The sequence below is a fragment of the Eleutherodactylus coqui genome, chromosome 7 (assembly GCF_035609145.1).
Source record: "Eleutherodactylus coqui strain aEleCoq1 chromosome 7, aEleCoq1.hap1, whole genome shotgun sequence".
In the NCBI taxonomy this organism is placed as follows: Eukaryota; Metazoa; Chordata; class Amphibia; order Anura; family Eleutherodactylidae; genus Eleutherodactylus; species Eleutherodactylus coqui.
Window position 1 is genome coordinate 48,877,485 of NC_089843.1, and position 15,821 is coordinate 48,893,305.

At 38.6% G+C, this 15,821-nt stretch overlaps 9 non-coding genes across 9 annotated transcripts; all 9 read right to left on the bottom strand.

Moving 5' to 3' along the window:
• Positions 1–325: 325 nt before the first annotated feature.
• TRNAT-UGU (transfer RNA threonine (anticodon UGU)) lies at positions 326–398 on the bottom strand. The gene has a single exon. It is a non-coding gene; the product is annotated as a tRNA-Thr (tRNA).
• Positions 399–1,936: 1,538 nt separating this feature from the next.
• TRNAT-UGU (transfer RNA threonine (anticodon UGU)) lies at positions 1,937–2,009 on the bottom strand. The gene has a single exon. It is a non-coding gene; the product is annotated as a tRNA-Thr (tRNA).
• Positions 2,010–3,547: 1,538 nt separating this feature from the next.
• On the bottom strand, positions 3,548–3,620 carry TRNAT-UGU (transfer RNA threonine (anticodon UGU)). The gene has a single exon. It is a non-coding gene; the product is annotated as a tRNA-Thr (tRNA).
• Positions 3,621–5,158: 1,538 nt separating this feature from the next.
• On the bottom strand, positions 5,159–5,231 carry TRNAT-UGU (transfer RNA threonine (anticodon UGU)). The gene has a single exon. It is a non-coding gene; the product is annotated as a tRNA-Thr (tRNA).
• A 1,538-nt stretch (positions 5,232–6,769) lies between these two features.
• TRNAT-UGU (transfer RNA threonine (anticodon UGU)) lies at positions 6,770–6,842 on the bottom strand. The gene has a single exon. It is a non-coding gene; the product is annotated as a tRNA-Thr (tRNA).
• Positions 6,843–9,992: 3,150 nt separating this feature from the next.
• On the bottom strand, positions 9,993–10,065 carry TRNAT-UGU (transfer RNA threonine (anticodon UGU)). Its single transcript has one exon. It is a non-coding gene; the product is annotated as a tRNA-Thr (tRNA).
• Positions 10,066–11,603: 1,538 nt separating this feature from the next.
• Positions 11,604–11,676, bottom strand: TRNAT-UGU (transfer RNA threonine (anticodon UGU)). The gene has a single exon. It is a non-coding gene; the product is annotated as a tRNA-Thr (tRNA).
• Positions 11,677–13,214: 1,538 nt separating this feature from the next.
• TRNAT-UGU (transfer RNA threonine (anticodon UGU)) lies at positions 13,215–13,287 on the bottom strand. Its single transcript has one exon. It is a non-coding gene; the product is annotated as a tRNA-Thr (tRNA).
• A 1,538-nt stretch (positions 13,288–14,825) lies between these two features.
• Positions 14,826–14,898, bottom strand: TRNAT-UGU (transfer RNA threonine (anticodon UGU)). The gene has a single exon. It is a non-coding gene; the product is annotated as a tRNA-Thr (tRNA).
• Between the last annotated feature and the right edge of the window lie 923 nt (positions 14,899–15,821).

Consider the following 15,821-nt stretch of genomic DNA (forward strand, 5'->3'; position numbering starts at 1 on the left):
TTCAAGCAATAGGTATTGTTCTGATAACACATTCCATTCAAGGTATATCCCACCTGTGTAAAGTGGCATTCAAGGTCTCGCTCCCAGGGTAAGAGCATGCAGTCACAGTGACCTACATGGCGATGAAAATTTTCTGCAACCAGAAGAGAATTGGGTCATGTTAAGAGCTTAATTGTTGAAGTGAGATTAAAGGACTATAAAATCTCGACTTTTTGATTTTGGCATTCAGAGGGCTGTAAAGAGAAAGTGTTGAAAGATCCTTTCTCATAGGCAAAAACCACTTTCAGAAGGTTTGATGTTCACGATAGCCTTTACTAAGAAAATTTGGCCTCAGTGAGAATCGAACTCACGACCCCTGGTTTACAAGACCAGTGCTCTAACCCCTGAGCTATGAAGCCTGCATTTTGAAAGAGTCCCACAATATTTTTGACCAATTCTATATTCCTTTTTCAAAAATCTTAGAATGTCATAAGTAGGAATGAACCCATGCTTCCTGAAAAGATCATGCGGCCATCCTCAAATACACAAGTCGAAAAAATTGCGAAACTCAAAGAAAGTTTGGTCGTGCTAAGAGTCCAATTCTTGGGATGAAATATAAAGCCTGGAGCAGTTTTTCATTCCCTGGTGCAGCACTGCTTTATATTAGTTGAGGATTTAATAGTCAGAGGGTTGAACAGAAAAAGTTTTGAAGGACTTTTTCCTTCCTTGATTCAAATTGCAGGTTTAAAAGCAAAGCGCTCACATCAGCCCAGTATGTGTGCATATCTTTTATTTTAGTTATGTTCTGATAGAACCCTGTTGGAAAAAACCTAAGCAGATTTGAAAGCTGGTAGTAACATCAATTCACCATTAAAAAGCATCTTATGTACTAGAATATTTAGCTTCTTGAGAACAGCCACATTGGTTCTACTAACATGGTTCCAAAACAGCTCTTTTCACCATCAGCCTAGACTAAGATGTTAAGCCCCAGTTCTTAATGCCTCGGTAATCCTCGTGCTGCTTGGCACTACAATCCTTTTTCTTCATTCTTACCAGAAGGTCTTTTTATTCTGAAAATATTTTCATGTAGCAATTGCTAAAACATCCTGGGTAATATTTAAGCAAAACTGAGCTGCCAGAAGCGGTATTTGAACCCACAAGTCCAGGAGAGCATACAACCTGAACGTAGTCCCCCAGACCGCTCAACCATTCGGCAGCTTGCAGATTTTGGTGAGATACCAAAGATCATCGTAAGCATCAACAAAAAAGGTTTATCTTTTTTGACTAAGCAAGCAACTAAAAGCGCTTCAAAACAATAGACGGGAGAGAAGGCATTGTTCGTCTGATAGTGTGCTCCAAGCATGTGCTAACCTGTGTTAAGGGAATCCTGCAAGTAAAGGTTTGAGTGAGTTGTGCACATGATCTAATGTGAATGGTGTGATCCATTTTGATTAATACAAAAGGTTTTATCTATATTTGTAATTCTGCCTGTAATGACAATCAGATCACTACTAAAAAGCGATTTCTACAGAGCAGAATAATAGGGCTAGGTGGAAAGAGTGAAAACTGCAAGATTTTAATTTCCCAAATCATTAAAATTATTTAAAAATGATGCGTGACATCAAACTTTGATTCAAGCAATAGGTATTGTTCTGATAACACATTCCATTCAAGGTATATCCCACCTGTGTAAAGTGGCATTCAAGGTCTCGCTCCCAGGGTAAGAGCATGCAGTCACAGTGACCTACATGGCGATGAAAATTTTCTGCAACCAGAAGAGAATTGGGTCATGTTAAGAGCTTAATTGTTGAAGTGAGATTAAAGGACTATAAAATCTCGACTTTTTGATTTTGGCATTCAGAGGGCTGTAAAGAGAAAGTGTTGAAAGATCCTTTCTCATAGGCAAAAACCACTTTCAGAAGGTTTGATGTTCACGATAGCCTTTACTAAGAAAATTTGGCCTCAGTGAGAATCGAACTCACGACCCCTGGTTTACAAGACCAGTGCTCTAACCCCTGAGCTATGAAGCCTGCATTTTGAAAGAGTCCCACAATATTTTTGACCAATTCTATATTCCTTTTTCAAAAATCTTAGAATGTCATAAGTAGGAATGAACCCATGCTTCCTGAAAAGATCATGCGGCCATCCTCAAATACACAAGTCGAAAAAATTGCGAAACTCAAAGAAAGTTTGGTCGTGCTAAGAGTCCAATTCTTGGGATGAAATATAAAGCCTGGAGCAGTTTTTCATTCCCTGGTGCAGCACTGCTTTATATTAGTTGAGGATTTAATAGTCAGAGGGTTGAACAGAAAAAGTTTTGAAGGACTTTTTCCTTCCTTGATTCAAATTGCAGGTTTAAAAGCAAAGCGCTCACATCAGCCCAGTATGTGTGCATATCTTTTCTTTTAGTTATGTTCTGATAGAACCCTGTTGGAAAAAACCTAAGCAGATTTGAAAGCTGGTAGTAACATCAATTCACCATTAAAAAGCATCTTATGTACTAGAATATTTAGCTTCTTGAGAACAGCCACATTGGTTCTACTAACATGGTTCCAAAACAGCTCTTTTCACCATCAGCCTAGACTAAGATGTTAAGCCCCAGTTCTTAATGCCTCGGTAATCCTCGTGCTGCTTGGCACTACAATCCTTTTTCTTCATTCTTACCAGAAGGTCTTTTTATTCTGAAAATATTTTCATGTAGCAATTGCTAAAACATCCTGGGTAATATTTAAGCAAAACTGAGCTGCCAGAAGCGGTATTTGAACCCACAAGTCCAGGAGAGCATACAACCTGAACGTAGTCCCCCAGACCGCTCAACCATTCGGCAGCTTGCAGATTTTGGTGAGATACCAAAGATCATCGTAAGCATCAACAAAAAAGGTTTATCTTTTTTGACTAAGCAAGCAACTAAAAGCGCTTCAAAACAATAGACGGGAGAGAAGGCATTGTTCGTCTGATAGTGTGCTCCAAGCATGTGCTAACCTGTGTTAAGGGAATCCTGCAAGTAAAGGTTTGAGTGAGTTGTGCACATGATCTAATGTGAATGGTGTGATCCATTTTGATTAATACAAAAGGTTTTATCTATATTTGTAATTCTGCCTGTAATGACAATCAGATCACTACTAAAAAGCGATTTCTACAGAGCAGAATAATAGGGCTAGGTGGAAAGAGTGAAAACTGCAAGATTTTAATTTCCCAAATCATTAAAATTATTTAAAAATTATGCGTGACATCAAACTTTGATTCAAGCAATAGGTATTGTTCTGATAACACATTCCATTCAAGGTATATCCCACCTGTGTAAAGTGGCATTCAAGGTCTCGCTCCCAGGGTAAGAGCATGCAGTCACAGTGACCTACATGGCGATGAAAATTTTCTGCAACCAGAAGAGAATTGGGTCATGTTAAGAGCTTAATTGTTGAAGTGAGATTAAAGGACTATAAAATCTCGACTTTTTGATTTTGGCATTCAGAGGGCTGTAAAGAGAAAGTGTTGAAAGATCCTTTCTCATAGGCAAAAACCACTTTCAGAAGGTTTGATGTTCACGATAGCCTTTACTAAGAAAATTTGGCCTCAGTGAGAATCGAACTCACGACCCCTGGTTTACAAGACCAGTGCTCTAACCCCTGAGCTATGAAGCCTGCATTTTGAAAGAGTCCCACAATATTTTTGACCAATTCTATATTCCTTTTTCAAAAATCTTAGAATGTCATAAGTAGGAATGAACCCATGCTTCCTGAAAAGATCATGCGGCCATCCTCAAATACACAAGTCGAAAAAATTGCGAAACTCAAAGAAAGTTTGGTCGTGCTAAGAGTCCAATTCTTGGGATGAAATATAAAGCCTGGAGCAGTTTTTCATTCCCTGGTGCAGCACTGCTTTATATTAGTTGAGGATTTAATAGTCAGAGGGTTGAACAGAAAAAGTTTTGAAGGACTTTTTCCTTCCTTGATTCAAATTGCAGGTTTAAAAGCAAAGCGCTCACATCAGCCCAGTATGTGTGCATATCTTTTCTTTTAGTTATGTTCTGATAGAACCCTGTTGGAAAAAACCTAAGCAGATTTGAAAGCTGGTAGTAACATCAATTCACCATTAAAAAGCATCTTATGTACTAGAATATTTAGCTTCTTGAGAACAGCCACATTGGTTCTACTAACATGGTTCCAAAACAGCTCTTTTCACCATCAGCCTAGACTAAGATGTTAAGCCCCAGTTCTTAATGCCTCGGTAATCCTCGTGCTGCTTGGCACTACAATCCTTTTTCTTCATTCTTACCAGAAGGTCTTTTTATTCTGAAAATATTTTCATGTAGCAATTGCTAAAACATCCTGGGTAATATTTAAGCAAAACTGAGCTGCCAGAAGCGGTATTTGAACCCACAAGTCCAGGAGAGCATACAACCTGAACGTAGTCCCCCAGACCGCTCAACCATTCGGCAGCTTGCAGATTTTGGTGAGATACCAAAGATCATCGTAAGCATCAACAAAAAAGGTTTATCTTTTTTGACTAAGCAAGCAACTAAAAGCGCTTCAAAACAATAGACGGGAGAGAAGGCATTGTTCGTCTGATAGTGTGCTCCAAGCATGTGCTAACCTGTGTTAAGGGAATCCTGCAAGTAAAGGTTTGAGTGAGTTGTGCACATGATCTAATGTGAATGGTGTGATCCATTTTGATTAATACAAAAGGTTTTATCTATATTTGTAATTCTGCCTGTAATGACAATCAGATCACTACTAAAAAGCGATTTCTACAGAGCAGAATAATAGGGCTAGGTGGAAAGAGTGAAAACTGCAAGATTTTAATTTCCCAAATCATTAAAATTATTTAAAAATGATGCGTGACATCAAACTTTGATTCAAGCAATAGGTATTGTTCTGATAACACATTCCATTCAAGGTATATCCCACCTGTGTAAAGTGGCATTCAAGGTCTCGCTCCCAGGGTAAGAGCATGCAGTCACAGTGACCTACATGGCGATGAAAATTTTCTGCAACCAGAAGAGAATTGGGTCATGTTAAGAGCTTAATTGTTGAAGTGAGATTAAAGGACTATAAAATCTCGACTTTTTGATTTTGGCATTCAGAGGGCTGTAAAGAGAAAGTGTTGAAAGATCCTTTCTCATAGGCAAAAACCACTTTCAGAAGGTTTGATGTTCACGATAGCCTTTACTAAGAAAATTTGGCCTCAGTGAGAATCGAACTCACGACCCCTGGTTTACAAGACCAGTGCTCTAACCCCTGAGCTATGAAGCCTGCATTTTGAAACAGTCCCACAATATTTCTGACCAATTCTATATTCCTTTTTCAAAAATCTTAGAATGTCATAAGTAGGAATGAACCCATGCTTCCTGAAAAGATCATGTGGCCATCCTCAAATACACAAGTCGAAAAAATTGCGAAACTCAAAGAAAGTTTGGTCGTGCTAAGAGTCCAATTCTTGGGATGAAATATAAAGCCTGGAGCAGTTTTTCATTCCCTGGTGCAGCACTGCTTTATATTAGTTGAGGATTTAATAGTCAGAGGGTTGAACAGAAAAAGTTTTGAAGGACTTTTTCCTTCCTTGATTCAAATTGCAGGTTTAAAAGCAAAGCGCTCACATCAGCCCAGTATGTGTGCATATCTTTTCTTTTAGTTATGTTCTGATAGAACCCTGTTGGAAAAAACCTAAGCAGATTTGAAAGCTGGTAGTAACATCAATTCACCATTAAAAAGCATCTTATGTACTAGAATATTTAGCTTCTTGAGAACAGCCACATTGGTTCTACTAACATGGTTCCAAAACAGCTCTTTTCACCATCAGCCTAGACTAAGATGTTAAGCCCCAGTTCTTAATGCCTCGGTAATCCTCGTGCTGCTTGGCACTACAATCCTTTTTCTTCATTCTTACCAGAAGGTCTTTTTATTCTGAAAATATTTTCATGTAGCAATTGCTAAAACATCCTGGGTAATATTTAAGCAAAACTGAGCTGCCAGAAGCGGTATTTGAACCCACAAGTCCAGGAGAGCATACAACCTGAACGTAGTCCCCCAGACCGCTCAACCATTCGGCAGCTTGCAGATTTTGGTGAGATACCAAAGATCATCGTAAGCATCAACAAAAAAGGTTTATCTTTTTTGACTAAGCAAGCAACTAAAAGCGCTTCAAAACAATAGACGGGAGAGAAGGCATTGTTCGTCTGATAGTGTGCTCCAAGCATGTGCTAACCTGTGTTAAGGGAATCCTGCAAGTAAAGGTTTGAGTGAGTTGTGCACATGATCTAATGTGAATGGTGTGATCCATTTTGATTAATACAAAAGGTTTTATCTATATTTGTAATTCTGCCTGTAATGACAATCAGATCACTACTAAAAAGCGATTTCTACAGAGCAGAATAATAGGGCTAGGTGGAAAGAGTGAAAACTGCAAGATTTTAATTTCCCAAATCATTAAAATTATTTAAAAATTATGCGTGACATCAAACTTTGATTCAAGCAATAGGTATTGTTCTGATAACACATTCCATTCAAGGTATATCCCACCTGTGTAAAGTGGCATTCAAGGTCTCGCTCCCAGGGTAAGAGCATGCAGTCACAGTGACCTACATGGCGATGAAAATTTTCTGCAACCAGAAGAGAATTGGGTCATGTTAAGAGCTTAATTGTTGAAGTGAGATTAAAGGACTATAAAATCTCGACTTTTTGATTTTGGCATTCAGAGGGCTGTAAAGAGAAAGTGTTGAAAGATCCTTTCTCATAGGCAAAAACCACTTTCAGAAGGTTTGATGTTCACGATAGCCTTTACTAAGAAAATTTGGCCTCAGTGAGAATCGAACTCACGACCCCTGGTTTACAAGACCAGTGCTCTAACCCCTGAGCTATGAAGCCTGCATTTTGAAAGAGTCCCACAATATTTTTGACCAATTCTATATTCCTTTTTCAAAAATCTTAGAATGTCATAAGTAGGAATGAACCCATGCTTCCTGAAAAGATCATGCGGCCATCCTCAAATACACAAGTCGAAAAAATTGCGAAACTCAAAGAAAGTTTGGTCGTGCTAAGAGTCCAATTCTTGGGATGAAATATAAAGCCTGGAGCAGTTTTTCATTCCCTGGTGCAGCACTGCTTTATATTAGTTGAGGATTTAATAGTCAGAGGGTTGAACAGAAAAAGTTTTGAAGGACTTTTTCCTTCCTTGATTCAAATTGCAGGTTTAAAAGCAAAGCGCTCACATCAGCCCAGTATGTGTGCATATCTTTTCTTTTAGTTATGTTCTGATAGAACCCTGTTGGAAAAAACCTAAGCAGATTTGAAAGCTGGTAGTAACATCAATTCACCATTAAAAAGCATCTTATGTACTAGAATATTTAGCTTCTTGAGAACAGCCACATTGGTTCTACTAACATGGTTCCAAAACAGCTCTTTTCACCATCAGCCTAGACTAAGATGTTAAGCCCCAGTTCTTAATGCCTCGGTAATCCTCGTGCTGCTTGGCACTACAATCCTTTTTCTTCATTCTTACCAGAAGGTCTTTTTATTCTGAAAATATTTTCATGTAGCAATTGCTAAAACATCCTGGGTAATATTTAAGCAAAACTGAGCTGCCAGAAGCGGTATTTGAACCCACAAGTCCAGGAGAGCATACAACCTGAACGTAGTCCCCCAGACCGCTCAACCATTCGGCAGCTTGCAGATTTTGGTGAGATACCAAAGATCATCGTAAGCATCAACAAAAAAGGTTTATCTTTTTTGACTAAGCAAGCAACTAAAAGCGCTTCAAAACAATAGACGGGAGAGAAGGCATTGTTCGTCTGATAGTGTGCTCCAAGCATGTGCTAACCTGTGTTAAGGGAATCCTGCAAGTAAAGGTTTGAGTGAGTTGTGCACATGATCTAATGTGAATGGTGTGATCCATTTTGATTAATACAAAAGGTTTTATCTATATTTGTAATTCTGCCTGTAATGACAATCAGATCACTACTAAAAAGCGATTTCTACAGAGCAGAATAATAGGGCTAGGTGGAAAGAGTGAAAACTGCAAGATTTTAATTTCCCAAATCATTAAAATTATTTAAAAATGATGCGTGACATCAAACTTTGATTCAAGCAATAGGTATTGTTCTGATAACACATTCCATTCAAGGTATATCCCACCTGTGTAAAGTGGCATTCAAGGTCTCGCTCCCAGGGTAAGAGCATGCAGTCACAGTGACCTACATGGCGATGAAAATTTTCTGCAACCAGAAGAGAATTGGGTCATGTTAAGAGCTTAATTGTTGAAGTGAGATTAAAGGACTATAAAATCTCGACTTTTTGATTTTGGCATTCAGAGGGCTGTAAAGAGAAAGTGTTGAAAGATCCTTTCTCATAGGCAAAAACCACTTTCAGAAGGTTTGATGTTCACGATAGCCTTTACTAAGAAAATTTGGCCTCAGTGAGAATCGAACTCACGACCCCTGGTTTACAAGACAAGTTTTTCTGACCCCTGAGCTATGAAGCCTGCATTTTGAAAGAGTCCCACAATATTTTTGACCAATTCTATATTCCTTTTTCAAAAATCTTAGAATGTCATAAGTAGGAATGAACCCATGCTTCCTGAAAAGATCATACGGCCATCCTCAAATACACAAGTCGAAAAAATTGCGAAACTCAAAGAAAGTTTGGTCGTGCTAAGAGTCCAATTCTTGGGATGAAATATAAAGCCTGGAGCAGTTTTTCATTCCCTGGTGCAGCACTGCTTTATATTAGTTGAGGATTTAATAGTCAGAGGGTTGAACAGAAAAAGTTTTGAAGGACTTTTTCCTTCCTTGATTCAAATTGCAGGTTTAAAAGCAAAGCGCTCACATCAGCCCAGTATGTGTGCATATCTTTTCTTTTAGTTATGTTCTGATAGAACCCTGTTGGAAAAAACCTAAGCAGATTTGAAAGCTGGTAGTAACATCAATTCACCATTAAAAAGCATCTTATGTACTAGAATATTTAGCTTCTTGAGAACAGCCACATTGGTTCTACTAACATGGTTCCAAAACAGCTCTTTTCACCATCAGCCTAGACTAAGATGTTAAGCCCCAGTTCTTAATGCCTCGGTAATCCTCGTGCTGCTTGGCACTACAATCCTTTTTCTTCATTCTTACCAGAAGGTCTTTTTATTCTGAAAATATTTTCATGTAGCAATTGCTAAAACATCCTGGGTAATATTTAAGCAAAACTGAGCTGCCAGAAGCAGTATTTGAACCCACAAGTCCAGGAGAGCATACAACCTGAACGTAGTCCCCCAGACCGCTCAACCATTCGGCAGCTTGCAGATTTTGGTGAGATACCAAAGATCATCGTAAGCATCAACAAAAAAGGTTTATCTTTTTTGACTAAGCAAGCAACTAAAAGCGCTTCAAAACAATAGACGGGAGAGAAGGCATTGTTCGTCTGATAGTGTGCTCCAAGCATGTGCTAACCTGTGTTAAGGGAATCCTGCAAGTAAAGGTTTGAGTGAGTTGTGCACATGATCTAATGTGAATGGTGTGATCCATTTTGATTAATACAAAAGGTTTTATCTATATTTGTAATTCTGCCTGTAATGACAATCAGATCACTACTAAAAAGCGATTTCTACAGAGCAGAATAATAGGGCTAGGTGGAAAGAGTGAAAACTGCAAGATTTTAATTTCCCAAATCATTAAAATTATTTAAAAATGATGCGTGACATCAAACTTTGATTCAAGCAATAGGTATTGTTCTGATAACACATTCCATTCAAGGTATATCCCACCTGTGTAAAGTGGCATTCAAGGTCTCGCTCCCAGGGTAAGAGCATGCAGTCACAGTGACCTACATGGCGATGAAAATTTTCTGCAACCAGAAGAGAATTGGGTCATGTTAAGAGCTTAATTGTTGAAGTGAGATTAAAGGACTATAAAATCTCGACTTTTTGATTTTGGCATTCAGAGGGCTGTAAAGAGAAAGTGTTGAAAGATCCTTTCTCATAGGCAAAAACCACTTTCAGAAGGTTTGATGTTCACGATAGCCTTTACTAAGAAAATTTGGCCTCAGTGAGAATCGAACTCACGACCCCTGGTTTACAAGACCAGTGCTCTAACCCCTGAGCTATGAAGCCTGCATTTTGAAACAGTCCCACAATATTTCTGACCAATTCTATATTCCTTTTTCAAAAATCTTAGAATGTCATAAGTAGGAATGAACCCATGCTTCCTGAAAAGATCATGCGGCCATCCTCAAATACACAAGTCGAAAAAATTGCGAAACTCAAAGAAAGTTTGGTCGTGCTAAGAGTCCAATTCTTGGGATGAAATATAAAGCCTGGAGCAGTTTTTCATTCCCTGGTGCAGCACTGCTTTATATTAGTTGAGGATTTAATAGTCAGAGGGTTGAACAGAAAAAGTTTTGAAGGACTTTTTCCTTCCTTGATTCAAATTGCAGGTTTAAAAGCAAAGCGCTCACATCAGCCCAGTATGTGTGCATATCTTTTCTTTTAGTTATGTTCTGATAGAACCCTGTTGGAAAAAACCTAAGCAGATTTGAAAGCTGGTAGTAACATCAATTCACCATTAAAAAGCATCTTATGTACTAGAATATTTAGCTTCTTGAGAACAGCCACATTGGTTCTACTAACATGGTTCCAAAACAGCTCTTTTCACCATCAGCCTAGACTAAGATGTTAAGCCCCAGTTCTTAATGCCTCGGTAATCCTCGTGCTGCTTGGCACTACAATCCTTTTTCTTCATTCTTACCAGAAGGTCTTTTTATTCTGAAAATATTTTCATGTAGCAATTGCTAAAACATCCTGGGTAATATTTAAGCAAAACTGAGCTGCCAGAAGCGGTATTTGAACCCACAAGTCCAGGAGAGCATACAACCTGAACGTAGTCCCCCAGACCGCTCAACCATTCGGCAGCTTGCAGATTTTGGTGAGATACCAAAGATCATCGTAAGCATCAACAAAAAAGGTTTATCTTTTTTGACTAAGCAAGCAACTAAAAGCGCTTCAAAACAATAGACGGGAGAGAAGGCATTGTTCGTCTGATAGTGTGCTCCAAGCATGTGCTAACCTGTGTTAAGGGAATCCTGCAAGTAAAGGTTTGAGTGAGTTGTGCACATGATCTAATGTGAATGGTGTGATCCATTTTGATTAATACAAAAGGTTTTATCTATATTTGTAATTCTGCCTGTAATGACAATCAGATCACTACTAAAAAGCGATTTCTACAGAGCAGAATAATAGGGCTAGGTGGAAAGAGTGAAAACTGCAAGATTTTAATTTCCCAAATCATTAAAATTATTTAAAAATGATGCGTGACATCAAACTTTGATTCAAGCAATAGGTATTGTTCTGATAACACATTCCATTCAAGGTATATCCCACCTGTGTAAAGTGGCATTCAAGGTCTCGCTCCCAGGGTAAGAGCATGCAGTCACAGTGACCTACATGGCGATGAAAATTTTCTGCAACCAGAAGAGAATTGGGTCATGTTAAGAGCTTAATTGTTGAAGTGAGATTAAAGGACTATAAAATCTCGACTTTTTGATTTTGGCATTCAGAGGGCTGTAAAGAGAAAGTGTTGAAAGATCCTTTCTCATAGGCAAAAACCACTTTCAGAAGGTTTGATGTTCACGATAGCCTTTACTAAGAAAATTTGGCCTCAGTGAGAATCGAACTCACGACCCCTGGTTTACAAGACCAGTGCTCTAACCCCTGAGCTATGAAGCCTGCATTTTGAAACAGTCCCACAATATTTCTGACCAATTCTATATTCCTTTTTCAAAAATCTTAGAATGTCATAAGTAGGAATGAACCCATGCTTCCTGAAAAGATCATGCGGCCATCCTCAAATACACAAGTCGAAAAAATTGCGAAACTCAAAGAAAGTTTGGTCGTGCTAAGAGTCCAATTCTTGGGATGAAATATAAAGCCTGGAGCAGTTTTTCATTCCCTGGTGCAGCACTGCTTTATATTAGTTGAGGATTTAATAGTCAGAGGGTTGAACAGAAAAAGTTTTGAAGGACTTTTTCCTTCCTTGATTCAAATTGCAGGTTTAAAAGCAAAGCGCTCACATCAGCCCAGTATGTGTGCATATCTTTTCTTTTAGTTATGTTCTGATAGAACCCTGTTGGAAAAAACCTAAGCAGATTTGAAAGCTGGTAGTAACATCAATTCACCATTAAAAAGCATCTTATGTACTAGAATATTTAGCTTCTTGAGAACAGCCACATTGGTTCTACTAACATGGTTCCAAAACAGCTCTTTTCACCATCAGCCTAGACTAAGATGTTAAGCCCCAGTTCTTAATGCCTCGGTAATCCTCGTGCTGCTTGGCACTACAATCCTTTTTCTTCATTCTTACCAGAAGGTCTTTTTATTCTGAAAATATTTTCATGTAGCAATTGCTAAAACATCCTGGGTAATATTTAAGCAAAACTGAGCTGCCAGAAGCGGTATTTGAACCCACAAGTCCAGGAGAGCATACAACCTGAACGTAGTCCCCCAGACCGCTCAACCATTCGGCAGCTTGCAGATTTTGGTGAGATACCAAAGATCATCGTAAGCATCAACAAAAAAGGTTTATCTTTTTTGACTAAGCAAGCAACTAAAAGCGCTTCAAAACAATAGACGGGAGAGAAGGCATTGTTCGTCTGATAGTGTGCTCCAAGCATGTGCTAACCTGTGTTAAGGGAATCCTGCAAGTAAAGGTTTGAGTGAGTTGTGCACATGATCTAATGTGAATGGTGTGATCCATTTTGATTAATACAAAAGGTTTTATCTATATTTGTAATTCTGCCTGTAATGACAATCAGATCACTACTAAAAAGCGATTTCTACAGAGCAGAATAATAGGGCTAGGTGGAAAGAGTGAAAACTGCAAGATTTTAATTTCCCAAATCATTAAAATTATTTAAAAATTATGCGTGACATCAAACTTTGATTCAAGCAATAGGTATTGTTCTGATAACACATTCCATTCAAGGTATATCCCACCTGTGTAAAGTGGCATTCAAGGTCTCGCTCCCAGGGTAAGAGCATGCAGTCACAGTGACCTACATGGCGATGAAAATTTTCTGCAACCAGAAGAGAATTGGGTCATGTTAAGAGCTTAATTGTTGAAGTGAGATTAAAGGACTATAAAATCTCGACTTTTTGATTTTGGCATTCAGAGGGCTGTAAAGAGAAAGTGTTGAAAGATCCTTTCTCATAGGCAAAAACCACTTTCAGAAGGTTTGATGTTCACGATAGCCTTTACTAAGAAAATTTGGCCTCAGTGAGAATCGAACTCACGACCCCTGGTTTACAAGACCAGTGCTCTAACCCCTGAGCTATGAAGCCTGCATTTTGAAAGAGTCCCACAATATTTTTGACCAATTCTATATTCCTTTTTCAAAAATCTTAGAATGTCATAAGTAGGAATGAACCCATGCTTCCTGAAAAGATCATGCGGCCATCCTCAAATACACAAGTCGAAAAAATTGCGAAACTCAAAGAAAGTTTGGTCGTGCTAAGAGTCCAATTCTTGGGATGAAATATAAAGCCTGGAGCAGTTTTTCATTCCCTGGTGCAGCACTGCTTTATATTAGTTGAGGATTTAATAGTCAGAGGGTTGAACAGAAAAAGTTTTGAAGGACTTTTTCCTTCCTTGATTCAAATTGCAGGTTTAAAAGCAAAGCGCTCACATCAGCCCAGTATGTGTGCATATCTTTTCTTTTAGTTATGTTCTGATAGAACCCTGTTGGAAAAAACCTAAGCAGATTTGAAAGCTGGTAGTAACATCAATTCACCATTAAAAAGCATCTTATGTACTAGAATATTTAGCTTCTTGAGAACAGCCACATTGGTTCTACTAACATGGTTCCAAAACAGCTCTTTTCACCATCAGCCTAGACTAAGATGTTAAGCCCCAGTTCTTAATGCCTCGGTAATCCTCGTGCTGCTTGGCACTACAATCCTTTTTCTTCATTCTTACCAGAAGGTCTTTTTATTCTGAAAATATTTTCATGTAGCAATTGCTAAAACATCCTGGGTAATATTTAAGCAAAACTGAGCTGCCAGAAGCGGTATTTGAACCCACAAGTCCAGGAGAGCATACAACCTGAACGTAGTCCCCCAGACCGCTCAACCATTCGGCAGCTTGCAGATTTTGGTGAGATACCAAAGATCATCGTAAGCATCAACAAAAAAGGTTTATCTTTTTTGACTAAGCAAGCAACTAAAAGCGCTTCAAAACAATAGACGGGAGAGAAGGCATTGTTCGTCTGATAGTGTGCTCCAAGCATGTGCTAACCTGTGTTAAGGGAATCCTGCAAGTAAAGGTTTGAGTGAGTTGTGCACATGATCTAATGTGAATGGTGTGATCCATTTTGATTAATACAAAAGGTTTTATCTATATTTGTAATTCTGCCTGTAATGACAATCAGATCACTACTAAAAAGCGATTTCTACAGAGCAGAATAATAGGGCTAGGTGGAAAGAGTGAAAACTGCAAGATTTTAATTTCCCAAATCATTAAAATTATTTAAAAATGATGCGTGACATCAAACTTTGATTCAAGCAATAGGTATTGTTCTGATAACACATTCCATTCAAGGTATATCCCACCTGTGTAAAGTGGCATTCAAGGTCTCGCTCCCAGGGTAAGAGCATGCAGTCACAGTGACCTACATGGCGATGAAAATTTTCTGCAACCAGAAGAGAATTGGGTCATGTTAAGAGCTTAATTGTTGAAGTGAGATTAAAGGACTATAAAATCTCGACTTTTTGATTTTGGCATTCAGAGGGCTGTAAAGAGAAAGTGTTGAAAGATCCTTTCTCATAGGCAAAAACCACTTTCAGAAGGTTTGATGTTCACGATAGCCTTTACTAAGAAAATTTGGCCTCAGTGAGAATCGAACTCACGACCCCTGGTTTACAAGACCAGTGCTCTAACCCCTGAGCTATGAAGCCTGCATTTTGAAAGAGTCCCACAATATTTTTGACCAATTCTATATTCCTTTTTCAAAAATCTTAGAATGTCATAAGTAGGAATGAACCCATGCTTCCTGAAAAGATCATGCGGCCATCCTCAAATACACAAGTCGAAAAAATTGCGAAACTCAAAGAAAGTTTGGTCGTGCTAAGAGTCCAATTCTTGGGATGAAATATAAAGCCTGGAGCAGTTTTTCATTCCCTGGTGCAGCACTGCTTTATATTAGTTGAGGATTTAATAGTCAGAGGGTTGAACAGAAAAAGTTTTGAAGGACTTTTTCCTTCCTTGATTCAAATTGCAGGTTTAAAAGCAAAGCGCTCACATCAGCCCAGTATGTGTGCATATCTTTTCTTTTAGTTATGTTCTGATAGAACCCTGTTGGAAAAAACCTAAGCAGATTTGAAAGCTGGTAGTAACATCAATTCACCATTAAAAAGCATCTTATGTACTAGAATATTTAGCTTCTTGAGAACAGCCACATTGGTTCTACTAACATGGTTCCAAAACAGCTCTTTTCACCATCAGCCTAGACTAAGATGTTAAGCCCCAGTTCTTAATGCCTCGGTAATCCTCGTGCTGCTTGGCACTACAATCCTTTTTCTTCATTCTTACCAGAAGGTCTTTTTATTCTGAAAATATTTTCATGTAGCAATTGCTAAAACATCCTGGGTAATATTTAAGCAAAACTGAGCTGCCAGAAGCGGTATTTGAACCCACAAGTCCAGGAGAGCATACAACCTGAACGTAGTCCCCCAGACCGCTCAACCATTCGGCAGCTTGCAGATTTTGGTGAGATACCAAAGATCATCGTAAGCATCAACAAAAAAGGTTTATCTTTTTTGACTAAGCAAGCAACTAAAAGCGCTTCAAAACAATAGACGGGAGAGAAGGCATTGTTCGT